We start from the raw sequence: 10,939 nt of genomic DNA, 5'->3' as shown, positions 1-10,939 counted from the left end.
GGCAGAGGCTGGTGCATCTCTGAGTTTGGAGCCTGGTCTACAAAGTGAGTTCCAGGACGGCCAGGTCTATACAGAGAAACCCTGTCTTGAAAAAACAAAAGCCAAACCAAACCAAACATCCCTTTCCCGCAAATCTAAACCCAAAACAAACCAAAACCAAAATAACCAAAAACGCCCAAATTAAAAAACAAACAAACACACAAACAACAACGAATTACACTAGGACATAGCAATTTTAGTTGGGTGGTGGTTGCACCGGTCTTTAATTTTAGCACTTGGGAGGCAGAGGCAGGCAGACCTCTGAGTTTGAGGCCAGCCTGGTCCACAGAGCAGAGTTCCAGGACAGCCAGGGCTACAAAGAGAAGCCCTGTCTTGAATCCACTCCCCCAAAAGGAAAATGATTAAAAGCCAGGATAGTATTCCTGCGGGGTGCTTCTGCTGCCTGCTGCCCTGAGGCCCCTGTCATCACTGAAGCCACCTGAAATTTTGTTTTTCACTTATTTTTCATTGATGTGCAAGTGTAGAGTAGAATTAGCCAATGAACCACTCTTGGGTCAGGTGATCAATAACCCCAGATGTCCACCAGAGTGAATTCTTGAGTCTGAAATTCTGAGAACGGTTAGATCACCAGTTCCACAGACCAAAGGCAGACAGACAGGCAGGCAGGCAGACAGACAGACAACATACGGTTCTCCTCTGTCCTTCAGTTCTGCCTTTAGTGGATGGTGTCATGATTAATCCTGGTTGTCAGCTTCTCTACATCTGGAATCAACTAAATCCAAGCTGCTGAGGGGTTTTTGTGATCAGACTATTTGAACCCGGAAGAGCTGCCCTAAATCTGGGCCATACCTTCTGGTGGCAACTCAGATAAAAGGACACAGGAGAAGGAAGTTTTGCTTTTTTCCTGCTTGCCCCCCCCCCCCCTCCGTTGGTGTCAGTTTCTTTAGGACTCTAACATGGGCCGAAGACCAACAGCTTTCCAGGGACTCCAGGGCTGAGCAACTGCCGGATTCGTGCCATTTGTGCCACGAGGTAGCCATTGTTGGGTGACATGGGCCACAGCCTGTCAGCCACTGTAATGTATACGTGTTCATTCGGTCAGCCCTCTTCCCTAATGCAGATGGGGCGAGACCTGCAAGCGCTGCCAGGGCAATGTTCAGATCCAGTCTCTTCTGGAAATGCCATCACAGAGCAGCCCAGAAATGATGTCTCACTAGGCACCTGGACATCTGTGAGACCAATCAAACTGACACAGGGAATTGATCAGTGCAGTCAGGTTTTATCTAACCAGAGACTGTTGGGACCGACCTGGAAGCGGAGATGGAAGCGTATATGATTCAGGAGCACAGGCTGGAACTGGAGATGTGTGGGGCTTTGGCGTTATCTGTTTTGGGCAATAACGAAAAACAACGAGGGCTAGAAAGCAAAGGACCAAAGGGAGGGAGATCTTTGCCCTGTGCTGGACACCAATGCCTATCACCATCACGAGACAAAGCAACACATTCCGATGTGTTAATGGATTTTAATGCTGCACATGTAGAAGTGGCCTGTGACCCCTTTGAAGAAAAGTTCTCAAAGCAATGGGTTAAGGTTGCTACTGTTTCGGGGCTTTTGTGACCCTTTTAGATCCTGTCTATGTAGCTACCTAAAATAGCATTCATGGAGATGCCTATGAATCAGTACATCTGTCTAGATCACAGGCATCCAGCATGACTGCTGGAAATTCCAAAGTGGTTGAAAACCATCTAAAGCCAGTGAGAGGTTCCTTCAGCAGTCAGGCCATGCCAGTTTAGAAACAATTCCAAAACCGTTTATCAACACAAACGTTTAGGGATACCCCTGCGTATTGCAGTGTGTGTGTTGCAGTTTACAAACATCTGTATTGCTAGCTCTTTCCCTTAGCAGGAATAGAAGATGTTCTGAAGGGTTTGATCAGAAGGAAAAAAAAAGAACACAGCTAACATGGAACCTGATTTCCTCAGAGTGCCCTGGTGCCCCCCCCCCACCTTTGCCAGACATGGAAACCTGTTAGAGCCCCATCGATCGTGAGTGCAGTCCACTCACCCCCAGAAGTTTGTCTTCCAACCTGTTTTACCAGCCATGAAATGATCCTCCTCTTCAGACATTATTGAAAGTTCTGAGTTTCACAGAGCCTAAAACTATCAGAAATGGGTAGAGTTGCCTGGGGAGTGAAGCCTGGGGAATGGGCGACACAGCTCGGCCTATAGGAGACGAAACAGACATGGAAATGGGGGTGGCCAGTCCTTTGGTTTTCCCTCTCTCTTTTGCATTAGAAAAAATAATCGTCTTGGTTTCTGCCACTTTTGTGGCTTGTTTCAGCTTTGTGCTGAGATGGGGTGGGGGTTGGGGGAGTTTAAAGGACGTCGCTTGACTCCAGCTGTGAGAGGCACAGGCAGAGAAGATGGACTTCAAGACAAAAAGCATTTTCATGGATAAATGCAGGATCTTTCATACTGATACGATGGTCAAGGCACCGAGAGAACAGAGAGAGTCCGTGTTGGCCCCATCTCAGCAACTGACAGAGGAACTAGGAAAAAGAGCAAGACTTAAAGACTGAACAATGCGAGCCGGGCGGTGGTGACACACGCCTGTAATCCCAGCACTTGGGAGGCAGAGGCAGGTGAATTTCTGAGTTCGAGGCCAGCCTGGTCTACAGAGTGAGTTCCAGGACAGTCAGGGCTACACAGAGAAACTCTGTCTCAAAAAAAAAAAAAAGGGTGGGGGGGGGGGGGCTGGAGAGATGGCTCAGTGGTTAAGAGCACTAACTGCTCTTCCGAAGATCCTGAGTTCAAATCCCAGCAACCACATGGTGGCTCACAACCATCCGTAATGAGATCTGACACCCTCTTCTGGAGTGTCTAAAGACAGCTATAGTATACTTACATATAATAAATAAATAAATCTTAAAAAAAAAAGACTGAACAATGCAACCAACGACTCTGTCCTAACTGATACAAGCATTACTCCTTCCATCTTCAGAACCTGAATGTTTTCTAGATGGTATGTTACAATCCTTGTAACACAGACCACAGGGTCGGCCCTAAAGTCCATGCAGCACACGTGTGTGCTCTCAGATGCCAGCCATCAATAGCATGCACATGCAGTGAAATGACCTGCAGAGCACTGGGGAATTCAAGAGCGAAGACAGGAAATACTTGACCTGCAGTGAGGATGTGGCATACCATGCCGAAGTTTCTGGAATGTAGCCAAAGCAGAGTTTAAAGGGATTTTTATGGATTTAAATGCCGACACTAAGAAAAACAAAAAACAGGTTGGGGGCTGGAGAGATGGCTCAGTGGTTAAGAGCACTGGCTGCTCTCTTCCCGAGGACCCAGGTTTTAATCCCAGCAACCGCGTGGTGGCTCACACCCATCTGTAGCTCTAGTTTCAGAGAATCTGACCCCCTCTTATGACCTCTGTAGGCCTCAGCATGAATATAGTGCAAAGACATACATGCAGGCCAAACACCATACACATAACATTAAATACATAAATATAAAAAAATTAAAATAGCAAGTATGGCTGCTATGTCACATGTTGGCCACTAGGTGGCAGAAAGGAGAGAGGCGACTCTGTGCTCTGATTAGTAGTCTTAACATTCGCTGAAGAAAGCGATCCTGAGATGACCTCCAGTCTTGCTCTGCACAGGCTCTAAGGGTGGAGATGATCCACGCCAGGTGCTATAATCACCAGCCTGGCATAGCACTCCTGAGATCATCCCTGAGATGACCCCAGACACTCAGACTCCTGGCACCACTAAAAGGGGCAAGGAAGTGGTGGAGAAATAGAAGAGAAAGAGAAACAGAAGGATGTGGGCACAATGAAGAGAGGCAGAACTGGAGACTCAAGGGTAGTGAGAAACAGCCTGGTGTGAGTAGTTAGTTGGTGTGTAAGCCGGTGACGCTACCTGGGACCATGGTGGGGTCCTGGCCTGTGCTGCCACCGGGGAGCACGTCTGGATCGGTGGCCCTGTAGCAGCAGGGGTCTGTTACCACCAAAGGCCAGGCAGATATCCCTGCCACTCAGGGACATGTTGATGTCTGACAGTTGTACAGAACTGGCCCCGCCCCTCACCTGGACAGCGTAGAAGAGCTGACCCCGGGGACATGAGAGCAGAGAGCTGACCCCACCCCTACACAGCTGCAGTGCTCCGGAGAATGCGGGTTCATGGCGCACATTGTGGGAGTTGTGCGTGGTCCCTCACAGCCCAGGATACTAGTCAGTGTGGGAGACCTGGCTCTACCACCAGTCTCCGGTGCAGGGCACGGAGGAGGGAGAGGCAGCGGCACGGAGGAGGGAGAGATACTCTCGTCCTTCCTTACCCTTTACTCTCTGCAGCAGGCAGGAGACCCGAGCCCTGGGGTCATGAGAACAGGAGAGTGGCCCTGGTCACTGCGGCCCTCAGAGAGCAGGTCCTGCTCCTTGCCTGGACAGCGCTGTAGAGCTGACCCTGATGGGGGTGGGGGCGAGCCAGTTTTGAGGATGTGAGTTTGGGAGAGCTGGCTCTTCCCTGGGCCGCACAGGAGAAATAGAGCTGGATTTCCCTGGATGTAGGAGTCGCGTGTGATCTGGCCCTGAGGGTGTGAGTGTGGAAGAGTCCGTCCTGCCTCTTGTCTGGTGGGTGGAGGCATGGACAAGGCAGAGATGCCCTCCTCCTCCCTCCTCCTTGACAGCCATGGCAGGAGGAGAACTGGCCCCTTGGTCACCAGAGTGGGAGAACTCGCCGTGTCCCACCCCAGCTGTAAGACTCAGGAGAGCGGGCCCTGCCCCATGCCGAGGCAGCAGGGTGGAGCTGGCCTGGTGGGTTTGCTTGTGAGCTAACCCTGAGGGAGGGAGGGCCGGCAGGCTGACCAGCTCAGATCCTCCCAGGGCCAGACCCAGGGCTTTGAATTAGCCTGCCCCAACATCCACCTGCCCCACCATCCACCTGCCCCACCATCCACCTCCCCCAGCATCCACCTGCCCCACCATCCACCTGCCCCACCATCCACCTGCCCCAGCATCCACCTGCCCCAACATCCACCTGCCCCAACATCCACCTGCCCCAACATCCACCTGCCCCAACATCCACCTGCCCCACCATCCACCTGCCCCACCATCCACCTGCCCCAGCATCCACCTGCCCCAGCATCCACCTGCCCCACCATCCACCTGCCCCAACATCCACCTGCCCCAGCATCCACCTGCCCCACCATCCACCTGCCCCAACATCCACCTGCCCCACCATCCACCTGCCCCACCATCCACCTGCCCCACCATCCACCTGCCCCAGCATCCACCTGCCCCAACATCCACCTGCCCCAGCATCCACCTGCCCCAGCATCCACCTGCCCCAGCATCCACCTGCCCCAGCATCCACCTGCCCCAGCATCCACCTGCCCCAGCATCCACCTGCCCCAACATCCACCTGCCCCACCATCCACCTGCCCCAGCATCCATCTGCCCCAGCATCCACCTGCCCCAGCATCCACCTGCCCCAACATCCACCCATCAATAAACTGCTGAGAGCGAGAAGGGACCGGTTCTACAGAGCCCCAACCACAGGATCTCCATGACGGGGCAACAACAGGACAGCCAAGAGGAGTCCCAGTGCCCCACTCTTTCCCCTCACAACACATCAATAATTTGAAATATATATATATTAGTTATTTTTATATGCATAGACACCTGGAGGCAGGGACGATGTACCACCCTGTTCTATATGCCCCAAAATGATTTCTCAGTATTGATTTATTGACTTTTTAAAATATTTTTTTAAAGATTTACTTATTATTGTATGTAAGTACACTACAGCTGTCTTCAGACACCTCAGAAGAAGGCATCAGGTGTCATTATAGATGGTTGTGAGCCACCATGTGGTTGCTGAGATTTGAACTCAGGACCTTCGGAAGAGCAATCCATGCTCTTAACCACTGAACCATCTCTCCAGCCCAGTTTACTGACTCTTAAGCTTTAGCTACACCCAGTATGACAGCCTCTGGCTGCCTTTGGATCAAGACATAGAACTCTGGGCTCTTCCGTCACCGTGCCTGCCTCTACACTGTCATGCTTCCCGCCATGATGATAATGGACTGAATCTCTGAAACTGTAAGCCAGCCCCGGTTAAATGTTAGCTTTTATAAGAGCTGCTTTGGCCATGATGTCTCTTCACAGCAATAAAACCCTAAGACAAATGGTGTCCTATAAAGAAAGCAGTGATGTTCATTTGTCAACCTAACCACAACACAAATGCTTTGCCTGAAGGAAGCCGTGCCTTACAGGCCTCAGCAGAAGGTTCATGAGTTATTCACACTGAGAAATGTAAGATTTTAGAAAAATGCACGTTTAAGATTAAAAGTTGCTGGGCGGTGGTGGTGCACGCCTATAATCCCAGCACTCTGGGAGGCAGAGGCAGGCGGATTTCTGAGTTCAAGGCCAGCCTGGTGTACAGAGTGAGTTCCAGGACAGCCAGGGTTATACAGAGAAACCCGGTTTCAGAGGACCTGGTTCAGTTCTCAGCACACACATGGTAGATTAAAACCATCGGGCACTCCAGTTCCAGGGGATCCCATACCTTCTTATGACTTCATTATGATGCATATACTCACAAGCAGTCAAAACACTCACATACATAAAATAAAAAATAAAACTAAAAATATGTTTTAAAAACGTATGTTTTTTTTTTCTAGACAGGCTTACACAACGCTCTTCAGGCTGACCTGGGACCCTGGGCTCAGCCTCAGCCCTTGCGACCATTGACTTGTAAAGGTTGACCTCACATGTCAACTTCACAGGAGTCAGATTCGTCCATCAGGGCATCCCTGAAGGGGGTTAGCTAAAGTAGGGAGACTGTCCTCAGTGTGTGGCCCCTATGTAAAGACTTGTGGTAAACACCAAGTGCATCTGCCTGTCTTCATTTCTTCCTGGGTGAGTGCATCGATTCCTCTTGCTATCTTTGTAAGACTCAGCCTCTTGGGTCTTCCACCATGGAGTCAATGCCAGCAACTCCACAGGAGAACCCAGGCCTTCAGCACCAGACCAGGGCTGCTGAGGTCTCCAGCTGTGTGGACTGAACATGAGCTGGGTAATTGGCTTCTGCAGCAGACAGGCAGCCATTGTCGGTAGCCCAGCCCCTATTGTGTAAGTCGATTTAATAAACCGCCCATTATAGCACAAGCCCATTCTAGTGATTCTATTCCTCTAGAGAACCCTGTCCAACAAACCTTTGTATCCATCTCCAATGTATGCATTCCTTGTTGTGGTGTATTTGCTTGTGCACATGAGTGTGTATGTGTGCAGAGGCTGGAAGTCAACTTCAGGTTCTTCCTCAGACATTTCTCCTCTTTACTTTTGGAGACAAGGTCTTTCATTGAATGTCAAGATCATTGATTCAGCAAGGCTGCTGGCCTGCAGGCTTCAGGCATCCTCCTGCCTCTGCCTCAACAGTGCTGGGATTACAGGTACAAGCTGCCACACCCAGCCCGGTTCTAGTCCTCTCCCATACTGAGTAATATTCTAAATGAAACTGGTCGTTTTCTGTCTGAGTATGGAGATGTCTGCTCCCGCCACAGACTGATGCCGCAGCTTTGGTTGTGCTGGGCCTTCAGCCCTCCCTCTCCTCAGTGTTTACTCACATCTGTCCCCAGGGAAAGCGTCAGCACTGGGAAGAAGGCAGATAAAGCATGCTTCAGTAAGTTAGGAAAATCATCTTGACTTCACTGACCTTACGGCCTGCTTTGTTCACCCTCTGGGGCCCTGAGGACCGTACCTCAGAGCTCACTGATTTGGGCAAAGTCTTGGATCAACTCTCGAGGGAACAGAATAGACAGAAACCTTTCACTAGGATGGATCCTAATTCTGGTTTATTTAAGCAGAAAAAAGATTTACTGAACAGATAGAGAGGCCTGCAGAGCTAGACATGTGAAGCAAACAGAAAGACTGGGAAGGAAGCAGTATGCTTAGCTCAGGAACCGTGTGTGTGTGTGTGTGTGTGTGTGTGTGTATGGTGGAGTATATGTGTGTATGTGTGTGTGTGTGTGTGTGTGTGTGTGGTGGAGTATGTGTGTGTGTATGTATGTGCATGTGTATGGTGGAGTATGTGCGTGTGTTTGTGTGTTGGAGCATGTGTGTGTGTGTATGTGTGTGTGTGTTGGAATATGTATGTGTGTGTGTTGGAGCGCGCGTGCGCGCGCTTGGGGCCAGCTTGGGACACAGAAGACTCTGTTTCTGTGCACAACAGCACACCCTAGAGGCAGCCACTGTTTCTGGAGACACTACTCATCCCAGGGTGTGGCATCTTGTGTTACAGACATTCCAGCCATGGTCTCTGGGGACTGCTGTCGCGGTTGTCACCTGGAAAGATCTGGGCTGAGTGTGAATGAAGCTTTGATTGGCTGAGTGTGAGTGAAGTTTTGATTGGCTGAGCTCTCTCTGGTTTCTGTGCGTGGTGCAGCAGCTCGGCTTCCTACCAAGACACGCACGAAGGGATTCTCTACAAACAGGAATGAGGTTTGGATGCTAAGTCTCAAACAGCAGTTGGCAGGCCCTCCTCAGCACCTCCGTGGGCTGCTTCAGCTGGATCTATCTGCCCACTGCTGGAAACAGCCACATGTCGATCACTGGAGAGAGAGACGTTAAAGAAATCACCAAGAAGAATGATCAGAGAAGGGGCCTGGGGAGACAAGCCTAGAGACGGCCCAGGGTTTGAAAGATACAGAAGAACCCCAAGAGCTGGCAGGAAGAACGCTGTGTCTGGCAAACCAAAAGGGAAAGAACTTTGAGAAGCAGGCAGGGTTCTGGGTAGTGAATTGTGTGGAGAAGTTCAAGAAAACTCATGAGTTCCAAGAAATGTCCCTCTGTGAATCCTAAACGCCTGCAGTCCTGCTCCTCCCCGCTGGTCCCCACTGCACAGGGGAGGGGACCACTGTCAGCTCTCCCAAAGCCAGGGGAGATGGAAGGGACATTTATTTCATCAAATGTAGTTCTCTGGGGAAAAGGGATGTAAGGCATATTGAATACCACTCGAGAGCTCACATTACAAGCTGAGCCTTGGGCCAGGGTGTGGCCCAGTCGGTGGGGTGTTTGCCCAGCATGTCTGAAGCCTGGTTTAATCCCTACCATCATCACATAAACCTGTTGTGGTGGCTCACGGTTCGGAGGTGGATGCAGAAAGGTCAGAAGTTCAAAGCCATCATCTGCTACGTCATAAGCTTAGGGCCAGCTTGGGACACAGAAGACTCTGTTTCAAACAAACAAACAAACAAACAAACAAACAAACAAAAAGGTCTTACCCAGAGGAAAGAAAAAACAATACTCTGTAAGACAGAAAACATCTACATTAAAAAGTAAAAGCACACACAAAGCAAAATGCAAAGCACAAATGAATATATTCCTGTCTTTTCAGTGCTTGCTTCAGTCCTCTGGGATATCGTCCTGGGAACTCTGGCCTCCGGGGTGCCCTGTGCCCGTGCCATGTCCCTGTCTTAGTGCCTCTGGGCCTGACGGAGGCCTAGGGTTCCCAGCTGGACATTAGCCGATCTGTGGCCTGGGATTTGATAGTCTACTCCTCTGTGTCTCTACCTCCCCATCTTTCCCTTTCGTACCCATTCACTGATCCTGCTGACTAGACAGAAACTCACAGAGGCAGGAGCCTGTTAATAATTTACCAACGCGGGACTTTCTCACAGCTGTATCCCCAGCACAGAGACCTTAGCGGATGCTTAATAAACCTTGGTGGAATGAATGTGCGAATTAGCATTTGGACAGCTCAAAGCTAAGTATTGATGCCTCTCCTAGAGGACATCCTAGCTGAATGGTGGGAGGGACTACAGCAGCTTGTTGTTGGAAGATGGAGCTCTGTTCAGGCTCGGGAAGGCAGACAGGTCAGACTGGCAGGGGCCAGAGATACCAGATTAGATGGTTGACACCTTTTGAGTGTGACGGAGACAGGCTTTGTGTCACTGGAGGGACCTGTCTATTTTGGGTCGTATAGGAATCTTCTATGTGTTTTAGATATTGCTGAGGAAGCATGCTTCTCCCATACCCACGCCAGGTTGTGCTGTGGGAAAGGTGGCAGCAGAATAATCCCTTCCTCCTGGACCCTTCTCTACCACTACGCCCGTGTCACTGCTGCCACCCCACAACGGCTGGAGTGGGGTGCAGGCGCTTTGCATGAGGAGCCAGCCCTGGACGCATATCAGGAGCACCATCTGCACCCGCAGGCAATGCGATGCTGCAGCTGCCTCAGCCTAGTCAGGCAGAGTTGATAGAAGCTTAGCAAATAGCTTTTCCAGGAGCTTTGTAAATTTCCAGTCTGCTGGGCCGCAGTTCCCTGCAACTGCCACCAGCCAAAGGTAAACTGCATCCAAGACCTGAAGGGTGATCTGCAAATATAGGGGCTTAGCGCAGAAATGGAAAGGAGTCTGGGGCTCAGGGGTCCCCCCACCCCCCAGCACACTCTTCCTAAGGATGAGACTGATGCTCCAGCAGGAATTTTGGTGCCGTGAATAGGATTCATTGTCAAACCTTCTCAAGTGTGGCTGTCTTCACACAAGGGCGTGTCCTCCAGACGCTGCATGTAAATCCAATCTCTGTTACTTTTTTAAAATTATCATCTTGTTTCAGAATCACATGTAATAATTATATATATCCATGCATAATGTGATACTTTATTTAACACAGCCTTTAATGCATTTTAAAGGAATTCTCTAGTAAGCATTCCTTTTGTCAGGTTAAAAAAAAAGTACGGCCTTGTCTTTCATATAAATTGAGTATAATAACTGTGGATGTATTTCTGCGGATGTGTTTGTATCTGCTGTGTGCCTGTGTTGAACGCCATTCTTCTCTTTTGGGAAATGAAGAAGAGGCTAGCTCCTGACTTCTAACATTTCCTCTTAATTTAAAAGGGAGGGGGAGGGGTTGACTGACAGGCACGCAGTAC

Source organism: Apodemus sylvaticus, chromosome 4, assembly GCF_947179515.1.
Source record: "Apodemus sylvaticus chromosome 4, mApoSyl1.1, whole genome shotgun sequence".
In the NCBI taxonomy this organism is placed as follows: Eukaryota; Metazoa; Chordata; class Mammalia; order Rodentia; family Muridae; genus Apodemus; species Apodemus sylvaticus.
The sequence above is the reverse complement of the archived record's forward strand: the minus strand, read 5'-3'. Positions refer to the sequence as shown.